Genomic DNA, 24,433 nt, shown 5'->3' with positions numbered 1-24,433 from the left:
GGAGAGAAAAAGTGCGTCTTATGGTCCGAAAAATACGGTATACAACATTGGATAAAACAGTCTGTTTTACTGACAGTCAAAACAACGGATGTTTGGACACAACTCCATTTTCTAAATACATTCTATTACTTAAACCATTATACCGATTCCACTATGTAATGTAAAATAATTGACGATTCTGGAATAGGCCGAAATAACAAATCTTAATGCAAACAACGGGATGCGGTCACCATACCAGCGTTTGTGATGCCGGCAGTCGGAATAACGACTCTGGAATCCCGACACTGATAAGGAGACCGACGCCGGAATTACGACATCTCCCCCCATTCAAGCACTGGGAGGTTTTGGCACCACCGGGGAGGGTTAGGTTTAGGCGGCGGGAAGGGGGGATTAGGTGCATACACACTAGGCAATATAGTACACAATATCGCACATTTTTACCCTCCGGAGCGATATTGTTTACTATATTGCTCAGTGTGTATGCTGCTGATGACAACCAATGCGCGGTCCCAAAGGTCGTTAACGACCCTCGGTGTCGGCCGTGCATGCAGCTCAATTTGGACTCATCGTACAAAACCACATACATGGCCCGGTCACAGCATGACGTCACTGTGCGATATCATTAGTGATACCCGGGCCGGGGGTACACACACTAGATGAGGTCTCTCATGGAGCACATCGCCTAGCGTTTACCCACCCTTAGGCTTAGGCAACAAAAGGGAGGGTTAGGGTTACACTGCGGGGAAGGGAGGGTTAGGTTTAGGCTGTGGGAAGGGGGAGTTAGGTTTAGGATGAAGTCAGGAAGTGTTAGGAGGGAAGAGGGGGAGGGATTGGGTACTTGCCTGCAAGGTGCCTGAATTCTGCGCATTGGAATGCCGGTGTTAGTATTATGGGGGTTATTCAGGTTGGATTGCAGATTCTGCTAAAAGCAGAATCTGCAATCCTTCCTATCGCATGCTGAAGGCCACCAGCGCAGGGTAAGGCCGCCCAACATGCTAATTGTCGACTAGCGATGTGATCGCAAAAAACAACTGCGATTGCTTCACTGTGTCCACAATTAATGACTACTCCTTGACACCGCAGCTAGGCTGTGTATGCAGGCGGTCAGCCGCCATTTGCTTCATCGGAACGGTTATGTCACGCAGCCGCCCCGAAAATGGTACGGCCACGCCTGCGTTGGCCGAACCACACCCCCACAATGCCGCCTTCACCATACAATGGCTGCCACTGTCAATCACAGAGTAATCCCTCCCAATAGCATCCTGTTTGCTTTAGTCCAGGCATGGATCCATAATAATGTAGAATTACTGTAGATAAAAAAAATAAGATGTTAAACCTACTGGTAAATCTTTTTCTCCTAGTCCGTACAGGATGCTGGTGACTCCGTAAGGACCATGGGGTATAGACGGGCTCCGCAGGAGACATGGGCACTATAAAAGAACTTTAGAATGGGTGTGCACTGGCTCCTCCCCCTATGCCCCTCCTCCAGACCTCAGTTAGAGAAACTGTACCCAGAGGAGATGGACAACACGAGGAAAGGATTTTGTTAATCTAAGGGCAAGATTCATACCAGCCCACACCATCCACACCGTATAACCTGGAATATACGCAACCAGTTAACAGTATGAACAAAACAGTGTCAGCTAAAGACTGATCTCAACTGTAACATAACCCTTATGTAAGCAACAACTATATACAAGCCTTGGAGATTTTATCCGCACTGGGACGGGCGCCCAGCATCCTCTACGGACGAGGAGAAAAAGATTTACCGGTAGGTTTAAAATCTTATTTTCTCTTACGTCCTAGAGGATGCTGGGGACTCCGTAAGGACCATGGGGTTTATACCAAAGCTCCAGACCGGGCGGGAGAGTGCGGACGACTCTGCAGCACCGACTGAGCAAACGCAAGGTCCTCATCTGCCAGGGTATCAAACTTATAGAACTTTGCAAAAGTGTTTGAACCCGGTAGCTGCTCGGCAAAGCTGTAAAGCGGAGACGCCTCGGGCAGCCGCCCAAGAAGAGGCCACCTTCCTAGTGGAATGGGCCTTTACCGAATTTGTTAACGGTAATCCTGCCGTAGAATGAGCCTGCTGAATCGTGTTACAGATCCAGCGAGCAATAGTCTGCATCGAAGCAGGAGCGCCAACTTTGTTGGCTGCATACAGGACAAACAGTGCTTCTGTTTTCCTAACCCGAGCCGTCCTGGCTACATAGATTTTTAAGGCCCTGACTACATCCAGGGACTTGGAATCCTCCAAGTCACCCGTAGCCACAGGCACCACAATAGGTTGGTTCATATGAAATGAAGAAACCACCTTAGGCAAAAATTGAGGACGAGTCCTCAACTCTGCTCTATCCACATGGAAAATCAAATAGGGGCTCTTGTGAGACAAGGCCGCTAATTCGGACACCCGCCTTGCAGATGCCAAGGCCAACAACATGACCACCTTCCAAGTGAGAAATTTAAATTCAACCGTTTGAAGAGGTTCAAACCAGTGAGACTTCAGGAACCGTAACACCACGTTAAGGTCCCATGGTGCCACTGGGGGCACAAAAGGAGGTTGGATGTGCAGCACTCCCTTTACAAAAGTCTGGACTTCTGGGAGAGAAGCCAATTCCTTCTGAAAGAAAATAGACAGGGCCGAAATCTGTACCTTAATGGAGCCTAATTTTAGGCCCATATCCACTCCTGTCTGTAGAAAGTGGAGAAAACGGCCTAGATGGAAATCTTCCGTAGGAGCATTCTTGGTTTCACACCAAGATACATACTTCCTCCAGATACGGTGATAATGTTTCGCCGTCACCTCCTTCCTAGCCTTTATCAGAGTAGGGATGACTTCCTCCGGAATACCTTTCCCAGCTAGGATTCGGCGTTCAACCGCCATGCCGTCAAACGTAACCGCGGAAAGTCTTGGAACACGCAGGGCCCCTGTTGCATCAGGTCCTCCCTGAGAGGAAGAGGCCACGGATCTTCTGTGAGCATCTCCTGAAGATTTGAATACCAGGCCCTTCGAGGCCAATATGGAACAATTAGGATTGTTTTCACTCTTTTTTGTCTTATGATTCTCAATATTTTTGAGATGAGAGGAAGAGGGGGGAACACATAGACCGACTGAAACACCCACGGCGTCACCAGGGCGTCCACCGCTACTGCCTGAGGGTCCCTTGACCTGGCACAATACCTCCGAAGCTTCTTGTTGAGGCGGGACGCCATCATGTCTATGTGAGGAATTCCCCAAAGACTTGTTATCTCTGTAAAAACTTCTTGATGAAGTCCCCACTCTCCTGGATGGAGATCGTGTCTGCTGAGGAAGTCTGCTTCCCAGCTGTCCACTCCCGGAATGAAGTCCGCTGACAGAGCGCTTACGTGATTTTCCACCCAGCGAAGAATCCTGGTGGCTACCGCCATGGCCACTCTGCTCCTTGTCCCGCCTTGGCGGTTTACATGAGCCACGGCTGTGACGTTGTCCGATTGAATCAGAACCGGTAGGTCGCGAAGAAGATTCTCCGCTTGTCGTAGGCCGTTGTTTATGGCCCTCAACTCCAGGACGTTGATGTGTAGACAAGCCTCCTGGCTTGGCCATAGCCCCTGAAAATTTCTTCCTTGTGTGACTGCTCCCCATCCTCGGAGGCTCGCGTCCGTGGTCACCAGAACCAAGTCTTGAATGCCGAACCTGCGACCCTCTAGAAGGTAAGCACTTTGCAGCCACCACAGGAGAGACACCCTGGCCCTGGGTGACAGGCTTATCTTCCGATGTATTTGTAGATGGGACCCGGACCACTTGTCCAGGAGGTCCCACTGAAACGTCCTTGCATGAAACCTGCCAAAGGGGATGGCCTCGTATGCTGCCACCATTTTCCCCAGAACACGAGTACATTGATGAACAGACACTCTTTTTGGTTTTAGCAGGTCTCTGACCATGTTCTAGAGGTCCCGGGCTTTTTCCATCGGGAGAAAAACCCTCTTCTGATCCGTGTCCAGAATCATGCCTAGGAATGATAGTCGAGTCGTTGGAATCAATTGTGACTTTGGCAGATTGAGAATCCAACCGTGGTGATGTAGCACTCTCAGGGAGAGAGACACGCTCCTCTTTAATTAATCTCTCGATCTCGCTTTTATCAGGAGATCGTCCAAGTATGGGATAATTGTGACTCCCTGCCTGCGCAGGAGCACCATCATCTCCGCCATCACCTTGGTGAAAATCCTCGGGGACGTTGAAAGCCCAAACGGCGACGTCTGAAACGGGTAATGACAGTCCTGTACAGCGAATCTCAGGTACGCCTGATGAGGAGGATATATGGGGACATGAAGGTATGTATCCTTTATGTCGAGTGACACCATAAAATCCCCTCCTTCCAGACTGGAGATCACCGCCCGGAGCGATTCCATCTTGAATTTGAACTTTTTCAAGTACAGGTTTAGGGATTTTAGATTTAAAATGGGCCTGACCGAATCATCCGGCTACGGGACAACGAACAGGGTTGAATAGTACCCTTTCCCCTGTTGGACTAGGGGAACCCTGACAACCACTTGCTGATGACACAGGTTTTGGATTGCAGCTAACACTACTTCCCTCTCTGGGGGAGAAGCTGGCAAGGCCGACTTGAAAATTCAGCGAGGGGGCACCTCTTCGAATTCCAGTTTGTAGCCTTGGGATACAATATCCATCGCCCAAGGATCCACGTCTGACAGAACCCAGACCTGGCTGAAGAGTCGAAGACATGCCCCCACCGGTGCAGACTCCCTCAGTGGAGCCCCAGCGTCATGCGGTGGATTTAGTAGAAGCCGTGGAGGACTTCTGCACCTGGGAACTAGCCGGAGCAGGTGTTCTCTTCCCTCTACCCTTACCTCTGGCGAGGAAAGATGAGCCCTGACCTCTTCTAGGCTTATGCGACCGAAAGGACTGCATCTGATATTGTGGAGTTTTCTTTTGCTGTGGGGGAACAAAAGGCAAAAAGGTAGATTTACCCGCGGTAGCTGTGGCAACCAGGTCCGCAAGACCTTCCCCAAATAAAACTTCACCTTTGTATGGTAAAACCTCCATATGCTTCTTTGAGTCGGCATCACCCGTCTATTGGCGGGTACACAGGGCTCGCCTAGCAGAAATCGCCATGGCGTTGGCTCTCGAACCTAGCAGCCCAACGTCTCTTTGAGCGTCCCTCATATATAAGACTGCGTCTTTAATGTGACCTAAGGTCAATAAAATGGTATCCCTGTCTAGGGTATCAAGGTCAGCTGACAAGGTATCTGTCCAAGCTGCAACTGCGCTACATACCCATGCCGATGCTATTGCCGGTCTGAGTAAAGCACCCGTATGCGTTTAAATAGATTTTAAAGTAGTTTCCTGTCTGCGATCAGCAGGATCCCTGAGGGCTGCAGTGTCTGGAGACGGTAGCGCCACCTTCTTGGACAGGCGCGTTAAAGCCTTGTCCACCCTGGGTGAGGATTCCCAACGTACCCTGTCCTGTGCAGGGAAAGGATACGCCATAAGAATCCTCTTGGGAATCTGCAGCTTTTTGTCTGGAGTTTCCCAAGCTTTTTCAAATAACTCGTTCAGCTCATGAGATGGGGGAAAGGTTACCTCAGGTTTCTTTTCCTTATACATGCGCACCCTCGTGTCAGGGACAGAGGGGTCATCTGTGATATGCAAAACATCTTTTATTGCAATAATCATATAATGAATACTTTTGGCCACCCTTGGGTGTAACCTCGCATCATCGAAGTCGACACTGGAGTCAGAATCCGTGTCGGTATCAGTGTCTGCTATTTGGGATAGGGGACGTTTTTGAGACCCAGAAGGGCCCTGTGACCCAGTCGAAGCCGTGGATTGACTCCCTGCTTTTTCCCTGGACTCTGCTTTGTCCATTCTCTTATGTAATAAGGTCACATTTGCATTTAAAACATTCCACATGTCCAACCAATCATGAGTCGGCGTTGCCGACGGAGAAACCACAATCATCTGCTCCACCTCCTCCTTAGATGAGCCTTCCGCATCAGACATGCCGACACACTCGTACCGACACCCACACAATCACAGGGATATATAGTTATAAGGAGACAGTTCCCCAATAAGGCCCTTTGGAGAGGCAGAGAGAGAGAGTATGCCAGCACACACCCAGCGCCAACTGGCACTGGAAACAATTTCCCAGATAATATAGCGCTTTTATATATATAATTAACTGTGTAATACACTCACTGCGCCTTACAAGTGCCCCCCCCCCCACTTTTCAGCCCTGTGTTACCGTGTTCAGCAGGGGAGAGACCGGGGAGCCAGCTTCTCTGCAGTTCTCTGTGGAGAAAATGGCGCTGGTTAGTGCTGAGGGACCAAGCTCCGCCCCCTCCAGCGGCGGGCTTCGGTCCTGCTCAAATGTATAAAATTGGCGGGGGATTCTTATAATTACTGCCTCCGCAGCCCATATACATATAAATGCCAGACTTAGAGGTTTTTATTGCTGCCCAGGGCGCCCCCCCCCCCCCCTGTGCCCTGCACCCATCATGTGTGTTGTGTGTGGGAGCAATGTCGCGCAGCGTTACTGCTGCGTGCTTACCTCAGGGAAGATCTGAAGTCTTCTGCCGCCTAAGAAGTCTTCTTTTCTTCTGATACTCACCCGGCTTCTATCTTCCGGCTCTGTGAGGAGGACGGCGGCGCGGCTCTGGGACGAACGGCGAGGGGAGACCTGCGTTCCGACTCCCTCTGGAGCTAATGGTGTCCATTAGCCTAAGAAGCAGAGCCTATCACTTAAGTAGGTCTGCTTCTCTCTCCTCAGTCCCACGATGCAGGGAGCCTGTTGCCAGCAGTGCTGCCAGAAAAAAAAAAACCTAACAAAATTCTTTTTCAGAGAAACTCAGGAGAGCTCCCCTGTAATGCACCCAATCTCCTCTGGGCACAGGATCTAACTGAGGTCTGGAGGAGGGGCATAGAGGGAGGAGCCAGTGCACACCCATTCTAAAGTTCTTTATAGTGCCCATGTCTCCTGCGGAGCCCGTCTATACCCCATGGTCCTTACGGAGTCCCCAGCATCCTCTAGGACGTAAGAGAAATAAAAAAAGATTAAAAAATTGGAAAAAAATTCTATTTTTGTGTTCTTTGACTGTAATTGCACAGAAGTTTTGCAGACTTTGATACACATAACGAATGTTACTTATTTAGCCTGTTTTTACCATATAATGGTTATTTACGGGATGGTATCGGGAGTATCAGTGCATCCGGAAAGTATTCTCAGCGCTTTACTTTTTCCACATTTTGTTATGTTACAGCCTTATTCCAAAATGGAATAAATAAAATTTTCCCTCCAAATTCTACACACAATACCCCATAATGACAACGTGAAAAAAAGTTTTTAAATTTTTGCAAATTTATTAAAAATAAAAAACTAAGAAATCACATATACATAAGTATTCACACCCTTTGCCATGAAGCTCAAAATTGAGCTCAGGTGCATCCTGTTTCCACTGATCATCCTTGAGATGTCCCTACATCTTAATTGGAGTCTACCTGTGGTAAATTCAGTTGATTGGACATGATTTGGAAAGGCACACACCTGTCTATATAAGGTCCCACACTTGACAGTGCATGTCTGAGAACAAACCAAGCATGAAGTCAAAGAAATTGTCTGTAGACCTCTGAGACAGGATTGTCTCAACGCACAAATCTGGGGAAGGATATATAAAAATAAGATTTTACTCACCGGTAAATCTATTTCTCGAAGTCCGTAGTGGATGCTGGGGACTCCGTAAGGGCCATGGGGAATAGACGGGCTCCGCAGGAGACTGGGCACTCTAAAAGAAAGATTTAGTACTACCTGGTGTGCACTGGCTCCTCCCTCTATGCCACTCCTCCAGACCTCAGTTAAGGAAACTGTGCCCGGAAAAGCTGACATTACAAGGAAAGGATTTTGGAATCCAGGGTAAGACTCATACCAGCCACACCAATCACACCGTATAACTTGTGATAACTTACTCAGTTAACAGTATGAACAAACAACATAGCATCAACCAAGGATGCCAACATAACATAACCCTTTATTAAGCAATAACTATATACACGTATTGCAGAAAGTCCGCACTTGGGACAGGCGCCCAGCATCCACTACGGACTACGAGAAATAGATTTACCGGTGAGTAAAATCTGATTTTCTCTAACATCCTAGTGGATGCTGGGGACTCCGTAAGGACCATGGGGATTATACCAAAGCCTCCAAACGGGCGGGAGAGTGCGGATGACTCTGCAGCACCGAATGGGCAAACACAAGGTCCTCCTCAGCCAGGGTATCAAACTTGTAGAATTTTGCAAAAGTGTTTGAACCCGACCAAGTAGCAGTTCGGCAAAGCTGTAATGCCGAGACCCCTCGGGCAGCCGCCCAAGAAGAGCCCACCTTCTTTGTGGAGTGGGCTTTCACTGATTTTGGATGCGGCAATCCTGCCGCAGAATGAGCCTGCTGAATCGTGTTACAGATCCAGCGCGCAATAGTTTGCTTTGAAGCAGGAGCACCCAGCTTGTTGGATGCATACAGGATAAACAGCGAGTCAGTCTTCCTGACACCAGCCGTTCTGGTAACATAAATCTTCAAAGCCCGGACCACGTCCAGCAACTTGGAATCCTCCAAGTCACGAGTAGCCGCAGGCACCACAATAGGTTGGTTCAAATGAAACGAAGACACAACCTTTAGTAGAAATTGCGGACGAGTCCGCAATTCTGCCCTGTCCATATGAAAAACCAGATAGGGGCTTTTACATGACAAAGCCGCCAATTCTGACACACGCCTAGCCGACGCTAAGGCTTACAGCATGACCACTCTCCATGTGAGATACTTTAGCTCCACGGTCTTAAGTGGCTCAAACCAGTGGGATTTCAGGAAACCCAAGACCACGTTAAGATCCCAAGGTGCCACTGGTGGCACAAAAGGGGGCTGAATATGCAGCACTCCCTTAACAAAGGTCTGAACCTCAGGCAGTGAAGCCAATTCCTTTTGAAAGAAAATGGATAGGGCCGAAATCTGGACCTTTATGGATCCTAACTTTAGGCCCATAGTCACTCCTGACTGTAGGAAGTGCAGGAATCGACCCAGCTGGAATTCCTCTGTAGGGGCCTTCCTAGCCTCACACCAAGCAACATACTTTCGCCATATACGGTGATAATGTTTTGCTGTCACGTCTTTCCTAGCCTTTATCAGCGTAGTAATAACTTCATCCGGAATGCCCTTTTCCGCTAGGATCCGGCGTTCAACCGCCATGCCGTCAAACGCAGCCGCGGTAAGTCTTGGAACAGACAGGGCCCTTGTTGTAACAGATCCTGTCTGAGAGGCAGAGGCCATGGGTCCTCTGAGAGCATTTCTTGCAGTTCCGGGTACCAAGTCCTTCTTGGCCAATCCGAAGCAATGAATATTGTTCTCACTCCTCTTTTCCTTACAATTCTTAGCACCTTTGGTATGAGAGGAAGAGGAGGAAACACATAGACCGACTGGAACACCCATGGTGTTACTAGTGCGTCCACAGCTATCGCCTGAGGGTCCCTTGACCTGGCGCAATACCTGTTTAGCTTTTTGTTGAGGCGTGACGCCATCATGTCCACCTGTGGGAGTTCCCATCGATTTGCAAGCAGCGTGAAGACTTCTTGATGAAGTCCCCACTCTCCCGGGTGGAGGTCGTGTCTGCTGAGGAAGTCTGCTTCCCAGTTGTCGACCCCGGAATGAACACTGCTGACAGTGCTTGCACGTGATTCTCCGCCCAACGAAGAATCCTGGTGGCTTCTGCCATCGCCACCCTGCTTCTTGTACCGCCCTGTCGTTTGACATGGGCCACTGCAGTGATGTTGTCTGACTGAATCAGCACTGGTTGGTCTCGAAGCAGAGGCTCCGCTTGGCTTAGGGCGTTGTATATGGCCCTTAGTTCTAGGATATTTATGTGCAGACAAGTCTCCCGACTTGACCACAGCCCTTGGTAGTTTCTTCCCTGAGTGACTGCCCCCCATCCTCGGAGGCTTGCATCCGTGGTCACCAAGACCCAGTCCTGTATGCCGAACCTGCCGCCCTCGAGGAGGTGAACACTCTGCAGCCACCACAGAAGAGACACCCTGGCCCTGGGGGACAGGGTGATCAGCCGATGCATCTGAAGATGTGATCCGGACCACTTGTCCAACAGATCCCACTGAAAGATCCTGGCATGGAACCTGCCGAAGGGAATGGCTTCGTATGACGCCACCATCTTTCCCAGGACTCGCGTGCAGTGATGCACCGACACCTGTTTTGGTTTCAGGAGGTCCCTGACCAGAGTCACGAGCTCCTGAGCCTTCTCCTCCGGGAGAAATACCTTCTTCTGGTCTGTATCCAGAATCATGCCCAGGAAGGGCAGACGCTTCGTAGGGATCAGCTGCGACTTTGGAATATTCAGAATCCAGCCGTACTGCCGCAACACTTCCTGAGAGTGTGCTACGCTGATCAGTAACTGCTCCCTGGACCTCGCCTTTATGAGGAGATCGTTCAAGTATGGGATAATTGTAACTCCTTGCTTCCGAAGGAGCACCATCATCTCCGCCATCACCTTGGTAAATATTCTCGGTGCCGTGGACAGGCCAAACGGCAGCGTCTGGAATTGGTAATGACAGTCCTGCACCACAAACCTGAGGTACTCTTGATGAGGCGGATAAATGGGGACATGCAAGTAAGCATCCTTGATGTCCAGAGACACCATGAAATCCCCCTCTTCCAGGCTTGCAATGACCGCTCTGAGCGATTCCATTTTGAACTTGAATTTCTTCAGATAATTGTTCAGGGATTTTAAATTCAAGATGGGTCTGACCGAACTGTCCGGTTTCAGTACCACAAACATAGTGGAATAGTAACCCCTTCCCTGTTGAAGGAGGGGAACTTTTACTACCACCTGCTGGAGGTATAGCTTGTGAATTGCCGCCAGCACCACTTCCCTTTCCATGGAGGAAGCTAGCAAGGCCGATTTTAGGTAACGGTGAGGGGGTGTCACTTCGAATTCCAGCTTGTATCCCTGAGACACAATTTGTATAGCCCAAATATCCACCTATGAGCGGACCCACTGGTGGCTGATATTTCGGAGACGCGCCCCCACCGCTCCTGGCTCCGCCTGTGGAGCCCCAGCGTCATGCGGTGGACTTAGTGGAAGCCGGGGAGGACTGAATAAATTGACTTCAGGATAGCTTCCTGCTTTCTATCCGCAGGATCCTTTAGGGCGGCCGTATCCTGAGACGGCAGGGCCACCCTCTTAGATAAGCGTGTCAACGCCTTGTCTACCCTAGGGGAGGATTCCCAGTGTAACCTGTCCGTTGGCGGGAAAGGATACGCCATCAGTAATCTCTTGGAAATTACTACCTTCCTATCAGGAGAATCCCACGCTTTTTCACATAATTCATTTAATTCATGTGAAGGGGGAAAAGTCACTTCTTGCTTTTTCTCCCCATACATATAAACCCTCTTGTCAGGGACAGGGTTTTCCTCTGATATGTGCAATATATCCTTCATTGCTATAATCATGTAGCGGATGGCTTTAGTCATTTTAGGCTGTAATTTTGCATCATCGTCATCGACACTGGAGTCAGACTCCGTGTCGGCATCTGGGTCAACCATCTGGGATAGTGGGCGCTTGTGAGACCCTGACGGCCTCTGCATTGTAGGATCAGGCATGGGTTGAGACCCTGACTGTCCCAAGGCTACAGCTTTATCCAACCTGTTATGCAAGGAGCTTACATTATCATTTAACACCTTCCACATATCCATCCAATCAGGTGTCGGCACCGTCGTCGGCGACACCTCATTCATCTGCACTTGTTCTGCCTCCACATATCCTTCCTCATCAAACATGTCGACACTAACGTACCGACACACCGCACACACACAGGGAATGCTCTGACTGAGGACAGGACCCCACTAAGGCTTTTGGGGAGAGAGAGAGTATGCCAGCACACACCCCAGCGCTATATATATAACCCAGGGATTACACTGTAACTTAGTGATTACCCCGTAGCTGCTGTTTGTGATCGTTTTGCGCCTAAATTTATGTGCCCCCCCCTCTCTTTTTTACCCTTCTTGTACCTGGATACTGCAGGGGAGAGCCTGGGGAGCGTCTTTCCAGCGGAGCTGTGAAGAGAAAATGGCGCTGGTGTGCTGAGGAAGAAGGCCCCGTCCCCTCAGCGGCGGGCTTCTGTCCCGCTTGTATGTGTAAAAAATGGCGGGGGCTCGAACATATATCCAGTGCCTGACTGGATATATGCAATATTTTGCCAAAAGGTACCTTAATTGCTGCCCAGGGAGCCCCCCCCCCCCCCCCCCCCCCACCCCCCCACCCCCCCCCTGTGCCCTGCACCCTACAGTGACCGGAGTGTGTGGGTGTGCTGCGGGAGCAATGGCGCACAGCTGCAGTGCTGTGCGCTACCTTAAGTGAAGACAGGAGTCTTCTGCCGCCGATTTCGATGTCTTCATGCTTCTGGCTCTGCGAGGGGGACGGCGGCGCGGCTCCGGGAACGGACGATCAAGGTTAGGTACCTGTGTTGGATCCCTCTGGAGCTAATGGTGTCCAGTAGCCTAAGAAGCGCAACCTAGCCGCAGTTAGTAGGTTTGCTTCTCTCCCCTCAGTCCCACGTAGCAGAGAGTCTGTTTCCAGCAGAAGCTCTTTGAAAATAAAAAAACCTAAACTAAAATACTTTCTTCTTAGCAAGCTCAGGAGAGCCTACTAAAAGCACCCAGCTCTGGCCGGGCACAGATTCTAACTGGGGTCTGGAGGAGGGGCATAGAGGGAGGAGCCAGTGCACACCAGGTAGTACTAAATCTTTCTTTAGAGTGCCCAGTCTCCTGCGGAGCCCGTCTATTCCCCATGGTCCTTACAGAGTCCCCAGCATCAACTAGGACGTTAGAGAAAATATCTGTTGATTTGAAGGTCCCAATGAGCACAGTGACCTCCATCATCCATAAATGGAAGAAGTTCTGAACCACCAGGACTCTTCTTAGAGCTGGCCGGCCGTCTAAACTGAGCGATCGGTGGAGAAGAGCCCTAGTCAGGGAGGTGACCAAGAACCCGATGGTCACTCTGTCAGAGCTACAGCATTCATCTGTGGAGAGAGGAGATCCTTCCAGAAGGACAACCATCTCTGCAGCAATCCACCAATCAGGCCTGTATGGTAGAGTGGCCAGACGGAAGCCACTCCTTAGTAAAATGCACATGGCAGCCCGACTGGAGTTTGCCAAAATGCACCTGAAGGACTCTTAGACCATGAGAAACAAAATTCTCTGGTCTGATGAGACAAAGATTGAACTCCTTGCCGTGAATGTCAGACGTCATGTTTGGAGGAAACCAGGCACCGCTCATCACCTGGCCAATACCATCCCTACAGTGAAGCATGGTGAAGGCAGCATCATGCTGTGGGGATGTTTTTCAGCGGCAGGAACTGGCAAACTAGTCAGGATAGAGGGAAAGATGAATGCAGCAATGTACAGAAGCATCCTGGATGAAAACCTGCTCCAGAGCACTCTTGACCTCAGACTGGGGTGACGGTTCATCTTTCAGCAGGACAATGACCCTAAGCACACAGCCAAATATCAAGAGTGGCTTCAGGACAACTCTGTGAATGTCCTTGAATGGCCCAGCCAGAGCCCAGACTTGAATCTGATTGAACATCTCTGGAGAGATCTAAAAATGGCTGTGCACCAACGCTTCCCATCCAACCTGATGGAGCTTGAGATGTGCTGCAAAGAGGAATGGGCAAAACTGCCCAAAGATAGGTGTGCCAAGCTTGTGGCATCATATTCAAAAAGACTTGAGGCTGTAATTGCTGCCAAAGGTGCATTAACAAAGTATTGAGCAAAGGCTGTGAATACTTATGTACATGTGATATCTTAGTTTTTTATTTTTAATAAATTAACAAAAATGTCAAAAACACTTTTTTCACATTGTCATTATGGGGTATTGTGTGTAGAATTTTGAAGGAAAAAATTAAATTTATTCCAGTCTGAATAAGGCTGTAACATAACAAAATGTGGAAAAAGCGAAGTGCTGTGAATACTGTCCGGATGCACTGTAATAGCGACATCGACATCCCGATGCGCAGAATCCTCGTACCCTAATCCTCCCCCTATACCCTCCGAACTTTAACCCTCCCTGGCCACTGCCTTAACCTAACCCTCCCCCCCCTGCAGCCTAACCCTAACCCCTTCCCGGTGGTGCCTAAACCTAACCATCCCTCCCTGCAGCCTAACCCGGCCCACATACTTACGTTTGGGATGCCAACAGTCAGGATCTCAGTGCCGGCATTGTGAGCGATGTTGGGATTCCGGCGCCGGTCTCCTGATCAGCGTTGGGATTACGGCAGTGTTTTGGATACCCAAACGCTGGTATGGTGACCGCATCCCAAGCAAACATATTATGACAGTATTTTGTACAGTATAAGCGAAATTATATAAAAGGGCATCCACGATAACTTTAAGACCTATTATGTATTCTGTTTTACAGCCAGTGAGAGCTTTCATTTAACATATTTTTGCTTTTAATATGAGCGGCATTTAAAACACAAAGATTTTTAAACATGTCTGCATTGGATTCTGTTTAAGGTGTATTTTATTAAATGCAATCGGAATTTACACTTGCCAGGTTGTGTCAGTTTAGCAATAAGCATTGTGCCACTACTGATACAACTCATTCTGTCTTTCTATAGCACATGCATTACTGTCATTTAAGCAAATATATTTATTTTATTTATATTTATTAAGTATTTTACTAGGAAAAAAAATAATCAATCAATGAGAGTCATCTCTTGCTGTCAAATATGTCGTGGATACATCACATAACGTTTTGCCCTAAATACAGAAAAGCGCATTTACAAACATGTTTACAGAGCTGAATGACAGAATTTTTGAAACATTTTGGACAGGTGGCAGATTTAGATGGCTCAGGTACAATGTTCCAGAAATGCAGGAAGGAGAACACAGGATTGATGGAACATCCGGATTCTTTTGCATTTAGGAACCAGGATAACTTGTCATCGGGGAATGGGAGTGGGAGTGGGTACAGAGTATCTGGGCCTCTGTAGGTGCCTGGGAATGCAGGGGAGGCTTAACCACATCCCTTTTGATGCCACGGTTACGTCATCGGTGCAACTTACTACGTCAACAATAGGGAATAGGTGAGCCCTCTCCAATGGTCACACATCCCCAGCAAATAGGGACCGCCTGATGACAGTCGAAGGACAAAAAGGTCAAAGTGACCTTGGGAGGATACAGTTATACCAAACTGTCAGATGACCACAAGAGTGCCCGGGCAGCACAAAGCCACAAACACCACAGTCTACTCTAGAACCAAGGGAGGAAAGAGGTTAAATCAAAACAAATGGTGAGCTCTCGTTGCCAGCAACTCCATTTTAAGATTTCTACAATGACTATTTGAAGTTTTAAGTCTCCACCTTGCACAGTCTCTCCTCATTCCAACCATACCACCGGTAGCTGGACAGCAATGCCCATTGCCAATGGCTGCGTTATTATTGGTTGCTGATAATACGGCTGTCTAACATGCACTTTTCCCACCAGCAACTGCAATTGTTATTCTGATGCTTTATGTATCAATTGGTCCCCAAAGCTTTTAGACTGTAAGCTGATTTCAGCAGGGCCATACTGTACATACCTTATGTTTCATGTCATTGTAAGGCCGGCTAGACACTACGGTGATGGCCAATTGCCACGATGGTCAGGCCAAATTCCCTTTGGCCTGCATCAGAGTGGACTGGATGTACATATATGAACAATGGCTGACCGGAAGACATTGCTAGCGACCATGGGAGCAAGAAAATAATACCTATTTCAGACTAGCAAACATTTCCCGGGTTATTGCACGTAAACGCGCATCAACCCGAGAATTTGCCTAGTCTGAAAGGGTCCTAAAAGGAATATTCCGTCGAGCGTCCCAGCATTTCATCCCAAGTTCGCAACCTGGGTTGAAGCCGGAATCGACCCGGGATGTGTGCAGTGCGAACGGGTAAGCCGGGCCAAGGCGACCCGACACCCGTTCTCTGCATGGTAGGAGGCGGCGCTTGGAGAAGATCATCTCCACGCGCCACCTACTGTAGTGTCAGCGGTGACGTCACCAACCCGGCAAGATGCCGGGTCGGGCCGCACGTCTGAAAGGGGTCTTAAGTTGGGTCGAAAACCTAACCCTAACCCACTCCTCCCGTAGCCTAACCCAAACCATCCCGTTCGGCAGTCTAATCTTAACCATCACCTCCCACAGCCTAACCCTAACCATTCCCTATTACCTAACCCTAACCGTCCCCCTAATGCCTAACCCTAACCCTAAAACTAACCGTAATACTCACTGTCGGAATCCATTCGCATTGTGACCAACAGTATTCTGCTTTCATGATTCTGTCTGGCAGGATCCTGACTACATCCCCATGGCAGCACAATGGTACAATTTAAACAGATAACACTCTCTCCAACTACCGACCCATCTCTCTTCTCCCTTTTGCCTCCAAACTCCTTGAGCGTATTGTCTACAACCACCTTACTTCCTTTCTTTCCTCACACTCACTGCTTGACCCATTCCAGTCTGGCTTCCGTCTTCTCCACTCCACTGAAACTGCCCTTACAAAAGTCTGCAATGACCTCCATGCTGCTAAATCTAAGGGACACTACTCTCTACTTATTCTACTTGATCTCTCTGCTGCTTTTGACACTGTGGACAATCCTCTCCTACTGCAAATTCTTCACTCCATTGGTCTGCGTGACACTGCCCTCTCTTGGCTGTCTTCCTACCTCTCTGACCGTTCATTCTCTGTCTCCTCTCATGACTCCACCTCCCCCTCACTTCCACTAACTGTAGGTGTACCCCAAGGTTCTGTCCTTGGTCCTCTTCTCTCTCTATACGTCCTCACTAGGTAAGCTCATTAGTTCTTTTGGTTTCCAATATCATCTCTATGCTGATGACACCCAAATCTATCTTTCCTCTCCGGACCTCTCCCCTGCTCTCCTCACCTGTATCCCAGCGCTTTCTTAAACTTAACATGTTCAAGACCGAGCTGATCATCTTCCCTCCCTTCCGCATAACCTCACCTCCTACAATCTCATTATCTATTGATGGCACTACTATCTCCTCTAGCCCCCAAGTGCGCTGTCTTGGAGTAATCCTTGACTCCTCCCTCTCCTTCAAACCACACATTCAGCACCTCTCACAAACCTGCCATTTTCATCTAAAAAATATTTTCAGGATCAGACCCTTTCTGACCCAGGATGCTAATAAGACTCTTATCCGCTCACTGGTCATCTCCAGACTGGACTACTGTAATCTCCTCCTGACTGGCATTCCTGACAAATACCTCTCTCCACTCCAATCTATCCTTAATGCTGCTGCCCAGCTCATTTTCCTCAAACGCACTACGTCCACCTCTCCTCTCTTACTAGACCTTCACTGGCTCCCCTTCCCTTTCAGAATCCATTTCAAGCTTCTCACACTCGCTTACAAAGCCCTCACCCACTCCTCTCCCATCTACATCTCTGACCTTATCTCCCTTTACACTCCCACCTGTCCTCTTCGCTCTGCTAATACACGCAGACTCTCCTGCCTACGGATTACTTCCTCCCACTCCTACCTCCAAGATTTTTCACGTGCTGCACCACTTCTCTGGAATTCCCTACCTCTCCCCCTCAGACTCTCCACCTCTCTACAAAACTTCAAACGGGCTCTCAAGACCCACTTCTTCACCAAACCCAGCCAAATCTCATCCTAACCCTCTGTTCCACGCTCTATATGTACCCCATCTGTGTCACCCCTGTCTGTCTACCCCTCCCCTTTAGAATGTAAGCTCTCACGAGCAGGGCCCTCTTCCCTCATGTGCTTATCCTTTTTCTTACTTTAATAATCTTCAACTGCACCAAATCCAGCAGTCTTCTGCCACCTGATACTTATTCCAGTGTCATCTGCTGATGTTACTATATTTATTTACCCTGTACTTGTCGTATACTGTCATCAACTGTAAGTTGCTGTTTTCCTGTTTGATTATTTATGTACTCTGTAATTGGGCGCTGCGGAACCCTTGTGGCGCCATATAAAAAAAGGATAATAATAATAAATGGGAAATGTGCACTAAAAGTGGCACCACACTGGCAATATCCAAGTAGGTGCTATTCTAATTTGCTTTGCCCCTGTTGACCACGGTTTCAATCTAACTTGGTGGTTCCAGACAGCTGGACGCTGCAGGGTTCAGAAGATGTAAGGGTGTGTACACACGGTGAGATTCGGACTTAACCGATTCTCACTGTGCGACAGGGGCCGGGTCGGCACTTAGCCAGTATCGCAAGCACATAATGAGTGTACTTGCGATCCTGGTTCTGTGCGATTTTTGGCTAAGTGTCAATCTTGACTATCTCTTCTATAGAGATAGTCAAGATTGACTTACCTGCACAGTCTATTTTTTCTGCCGATGCCGACCGCGCGGGGCCGCGCATTGGCATCGAATCGGGATCGCAAGGTGACTGTCACCTTACGATCTGCACTATCTTTTCTTCCGATTCTGACTATATAGTCAGAATCGGAAGAAAAGATCTCACCGTGTGTACACACCTTAACACCGGTGGTGTCCTGCAAGGTTTCGGGACACTAGGAGGATTTCTTCTTCCATAGAAGGGCGAGACCATTTTGAACATAGTTCTTCTTTAAATAAGAACTGTTCCATTTCGCAATCATACAGAATTAAGAAGTTGCCATCAATTATCCACAACACATGCTGTTACAAGAAAAAGCTGATGTATCTTCACTGACCAGCATGACAAAGCTCATTCCTAGGACCACCAGGTCCTGTAAGTCCTATACAGTCTGTTTCACCAAAAGTGACATAAATTACCGTACATTTTCTGTGTGTCACTAAATAAATGATCCACCTGTAAATCTGTGAAAATGGGTGTCCAAGTTCCCATACAACATATCAACTTTGCTGCAACCTTTTAAACAACATAAAATTAAAAAAACCACTAGACCACAGAGCTGGTACCATGTTCTCCAAGCAGTTTTCCATTTCCGCAGTCGATACCAGAGTGGTGATAAGCTTTTATGATATACAGTACAGCAGCTGTGTGAAGCGCATACTGTACAAGCAGTGAGGACCCATCTGCTGCATGACGATACTAGGAGTCTAGCTGTAGTTTTCCTTCCAGTCATTATCATAAATACATTAAACCTTTAAGTGGCCACTCAACTGGGCCAACATAGTTAGGAGGAAATACTAGAGCCGATAATGCAATTGAAGCGGAGATGTTTTCAAACTAAACACGGAGTTGAATTAAGACTCCTGTCAGTGATCGCTCACATATAAGCTACAATCCCTTCAACTCGGTGAAAAAAAATATTTCAATTGGGGTAGAAAATTAGGTTATATTTCACTACATAGAAATGACAAGTCAACCTCTCATCCGCAATAGCTGATAGCATGTGTTTATTTAGGTGTTTGGCCAATAAATATCCAGATGGCCCTATTACTGCTATATGAAATCAATTGCAGCACTTTGTAGTTAGGTTGTATCATAGGTGTTAATGTACCGCTTTAAACGCTACCATTATGTCTACAGTAACTGACACAGTGGAGATACCCCTTGTAAGACACCGGGGTCTATGTACTAAGCCTTGAAGAGAGATAAAGTGGACAGAGGTAAAAGGGTCTATTTACCAAGTCTTGGATGGAGATAAAGTACCAGCCAATCAGCTCATAACTGTCACAGGCTGGGTTTGAAAAATGATAGGAGCTAGTTGGCGTTTACTTTATCTCTGTCTACTTTATCTCCATCCAAGGCTTAGTAAATAGAACCCATGGGCAGCAAGACGGTGTCATGGGTTCGATTCCTACCATGGTCCTAACTGTGTGGAGTTTGTATATTCTCCCTGTGCTTGCATGGGTTTCCTCTGGGTTCATCAGTTTCCTCCCACAGCCCAAAAATATACTGGTAGGTTAATTGGATCCCAATAAAATTAACCCTAGCATGTTTGTGTGTGCATGTACATGTGTAAGCTCCACTGGGGCAGGGACTGATGTGAATGACCAAATATTCTCTGTAAAGTGCTGCAGAATATGTGTGAGCTATATAAATAACTGGTAATATATAATAATAAAGTACAAACCAATCAGCTCCTAACTGTTGTTTTTCAAACACAGCCTGTAACATGGCAGTTAGGAGCTGATCGGCTGGTACTTTATCTCTCGCCAAGGCTTAGTACATAGACCTGTTTTTAGGAGTGTCAGTTGGCTTGTTTCCATGATCAACTAAACACTTTGATTAAGTTATCCGTGGTGGTGGTGGTGGTGGTAACAGATATCAAAACATCACTCTGGTACCATAAACAGTACATCAAGCGCAACGGAATATGCTGCCGCTATATAAGTAAATGTTAATAAACAAGTACATGGAGGGAACCAATCAAGTCCTTATGAAATTCATATATCCTGCAGTCTATACAAACAGGAGCTCCTCTAGCTGAGACACACTGACCATGCAAATGCATAATATTAGCTTTTTCCTTTTTTTTTTTTTTTTTTTATCATTGAGTTAATTACGTTGTGCCCCAGATGTGACAGTGTGAGCCTGTAATGAGAGTGCAGCCTTGTTTACACATATCTCTTTCTCTGTTATTCCATGAATGTGCGTCTGTCATACAACATTTATCTCTCTCTCTCTCTCTCTCTCTCTCTCTCCATGTTTCCATTATACTGTACAGCAGCACCACCAGTGCATGCCCTCCCCCCAGAGCCCAGGAGAAGGGCACACACAGTCACACACACACAACAACATCTGCCTGGGACTGGGAGGACCATCAGCTGCTCCACTACACAACCCTCTATCAATAATTCAGGGGGAGTAGAGAGAAGGGGGCAGCTGATGCAGGACAGCCCCAAGCCACGGGCATCTCATGCAGGCAGTAGCAGAAAGAACAAGACAGAGCCCTCGTAAGCCCTGCCATGAAACATGAGCTGCTGGTGTCTGTTAAACAGGATTACATGTAAGAACCAGATCACTGCAGCCAGCCATGCACTGATGTCCTATATATAATAATCATAAATCATTAATAATACAATTAGCACAGGAGACCGCTGCAAAACGTGCACTTGCCCACGGATCCCTCCCTTTCTGCAAGCAAATCTGTCCCTAGCAATCCTTTTCATCCCATACAGAGAGCGGCACAGTCTGGGTGTCAGATTATTTCTGCCCAGCCTTATATAAATAGCACTTACTCTGTGATGGTGATCATTGCTGGTGCAGGATGCGCAGGGGGATTTAAATCCCATGCTTTGAAATCAGCATGGTCCACTATTCCATGTCACACTGTATCGAGAAATAACAAGATCACACAAATCCCTTTTCTTGTTTTCCACACCCCCGGAGCAGGAGGAGGCGCCCAGATCGCTGCTCAGCTCTTAAAGGGCCAGCACGGTATGAGCCACACACACTGAAAGCTATCACCAGCATCATCCTGTAATCTGGGAGCCTGCTTTGTATGAGTGCCTGAGAGTGGTCTGCTCCAAATGAGGTCAAATAAATATTGTTTTACTAGGGTCTATGACTCACAAGTGATTTGCTGTAAGTGTATTATTAAAAGCCATGTCCTTAATGCATAAACCATGTCCTTCAATATGCACCCAGTTTTCCAGGGTTTAATGATTTGTTCCTGGAAATGCCCCGATTTTGCTCTATTGTTTAGGGGAGTAATTCAGACCCGATCGCTGCTGTGCGTTTTTTCACACAGCGGACGATCAGGTCCAAACTGCGCGTGCATATGCACCGCAATGTGCCGACGCATCGCACGGGTACAAAGCGGATCGCCGCACAGTGATGGGTTTGTGCAACGGATCTGTTCGCACGGGAGATCGCAAGGAGATTGTCAGGAAGTTGGGGTTTGTGGGTGTCAACTGACTGTTTTCAGGGAGTGGTTGGAAAAACGCAGGCGTGTCCATGCGTTTGCAGGGAGGGTTTCTGACGTGAATTCCGGTCCCGGACATGTTGAAGTGATCGCAGTGGCTGAGTAAGTCCTGGGCTGTGCAGAGACTGCACAAAATCTGTTTGTACAGCTCTGGGTACACATGCGTTTGCACACTTGCACAGCTAAAATACCCTCCCCCTGTAGGCGGTGACTATCTGATCGCAGCAGTGTAAAAATCGCTTGCTAGCGATCAGGTCTGAATTAGGCCCTAAATGAGCAGCAAAATTAATATTTTTTTCCTGCATGTTAAATGCAATTATTATTTTACTATCTGTTCATAATCTAACACAGTGAGGGGTGGATTTGGGGAAGAGGGGACCTGTGTGCAGCCACTGTGTGGGCCCCATCCTCTCTCCCCGGAGCAGTGTGTGAGAGTCTACTGTGCATGTCTGCAAAAACATGGCATTCGCTCCATATTTCCAGTGTTTTGTAAAGTGCCGATGCAGTACTCCGGAGAGGTAAGTATACTAAACAGTAGCAAGGAGTTAATTCAGTATGGAGGCCCCTGCACCAAGAGGCCCGTGTGCACAACACACCTGCACCTATTATAGACACATTACTGACAAAGTGATGGGCAACAGGTGGTCCAGGGGCCGCATGTTGCTCTCCAAGTCTTGATTTATAGCCCCCAGTTTCTTGCTTCATTGCTTTTCGGAACTGTTTGTTACAGTTTATAATGCTTATTTAAAAGGCCAGATGACATGTTATTACAGAGAGGTATCTCTTTCAGCAGCAAATGCAGTGCCAGCCATATAGGGGGTAATTCCAAGTTGATCGCAGCAGGATTTTTGTTAGCAATTGGGCAAAACCATGTGCACTGCAGGGGAGGCAGATATAACATGTGCAGAGAGAGTTAGATTTGGGTGGGTTATTTTATTTCTGTGCAGGGTAAATACTGGCTGCTTTATTTTTACACTGAAAATTAGATTGCAGATTGAACACACCCCACCCAAATCTAACTCTCTCTGCACATGTTATATCTGCCTCCACTGCAGTGCACATGGTTTTGCCCAATTGCTATCAAAAATCCTGCTGCGATCAACTTGGAATTACCCCCATAGTGCAAGGGGAACTGCTTGGCACATACAGGATAGGCATACATGTTATAATGTTTGTTATATATGTGCTAGGTGGTTCCCCCGGGGCAGGGACGTGCAGTCAGGGGAGGCAGGGGAGGCAGTGCCTCCCTTGTCATTAATGATTCAAATAATACAAAGAAGATACTTATGACACATATTTTGTGTCATAAGTATATTTGTATTATTTTAATCATTTTTATCTTTGCAAAAGTACATGTTAAAAGTCTTTAGGAGGCACCACTCTCGGTGCCTACCGCTGACAACGTAAAAGTGCCGAAAGCGGGGGGCGGGGCCAAGCAGCAGGGAGTAAAATCCCATTGAAAAATAGCCGTGCAAGCGGCACTAGTATAAGTGCCGCTTTGACAGGGGCGTGCTTTCAGCCCATATGAAAGCACGCCCCTGTCACTGTGAAGAAGGTGATTGGGCAGTGGTGGATTTGGGGGGGGGGTGCAGTGCTAAGCTGAGCTCCCGGTCCCAGCCGTGCAGACAAGCTCCGTCTGAGCGCCTTCTCTGTCTGCATGTGGCACTGGGGCACTGGGAGCTAAGCTCCCGGACCTCAGGACCCTGCACTGCTCAGGGAGCCGGCTAGCCCGGTCTCCCTGTGTGCGCACACTCGGATGCAGCGGGTCCGTCCTCCCCCCTAGTTGCAGCACTACATCGCCTTCTCCGCGCCGGGATGCCTCAATGCGCTGACAGGTGGCTGAAGAGATACTTGGGTCCCGGCTCCCTGACAGCAACTCTGCACTGCATGAGTCCTTACAGACGAGAAGAGAAGTCAAGAAGACTTCTTATGGTTAGTACTGGGGTCATGGGTGCAGCAGGGTCCATAGTGGAGGGAGACGGGGGGGACTCTGGAGTGTCTGAATATAATTGATTTAATATATATTTCTCTGACGTCCTAGTGGATGCTGGGAACTCCGTAAGGACCATGGGGAATAGCGGCTCCGCAGGAGACTGGGCACAAAAGTAAAGCTTTAGGACTACCTGGTGTGCACTGGCTCCTCCCCCTATGACCCTCCTCCAAGCCTCAGTTAGATTTTTGTGCCCGGCCGAGAAGGGTGCACACTAGGGGCTCTCCTGAGCTTCTTAGTGAAAGTTTAGTTTTAGGTTTTTTATTTTCAGTGAGACCTGCTGGCAACAGGCTCACGGCATCGAGGGACTAAGGGGAGAAGAAGCGAACCTGCCTGCTTGCAGCCAGCTTGGGCTTCTTGGCTACTGGACACCATTAGCTCCAGAGGGACCGAACACAGGCCCAGCCTCGGAGTCCGGTCCCAGAGCCGCGCCGCCGGCCCCCTTACAGAGCCAGAAGCAAGAAGAGGTCCGGAAAATCGGCGGCAGAAGACATCAGTCTTCACCAAGGTAGCGCACAGCACTGCAGAGGGCGCCAT

At 48.2% G+C, this 24,433-nt stretch overlaps 1 protein-coding gene across 2 annotated transcripts in view; it reads right to left on the bottom strand.

The window, feature by feature from the left end:
• The window catches only part of SH2B2 (SH2B adaptor protein 2), a 236,713-nt gene extending 215,354 nt beyond the window's left edge, over nucleotides 1-21,359 (bottom strand). For both annotated transcript variants that reach the window (XM_063956060.1, XM_063956061.1), the window contains exon 1: nucleotides 21,221-21,359. The gene's annotated coding sequence lies outside the window, so the exon portion shown is untranslated. The remainder of the gene's footprint in view (nucleotides 1-21,220) is intronic.
• Between the last annotated feature and the right edge of the window lie 3,074 nt (nucleotides 21,360-24,433).

Source organism: Pseudophryne corroboree, chromosome 2, assembly GCF_028390025.1.
Source record: "Pseudophryne corroboree isolate aPseCor3 chromosome 2, aPseCor3.hap2, whole genome shotgun sequence".
NCBI lineage: Eukaryota > Metazoa > Chordata > Amphibia > Anura > Myobatrachidae > Pseudophryne > Pseudophryne corroboree.
Note: the sequence above shows the minus strand (reverse complement) of the source record. Positions and strands in the feature narration are given on the sequence as shown.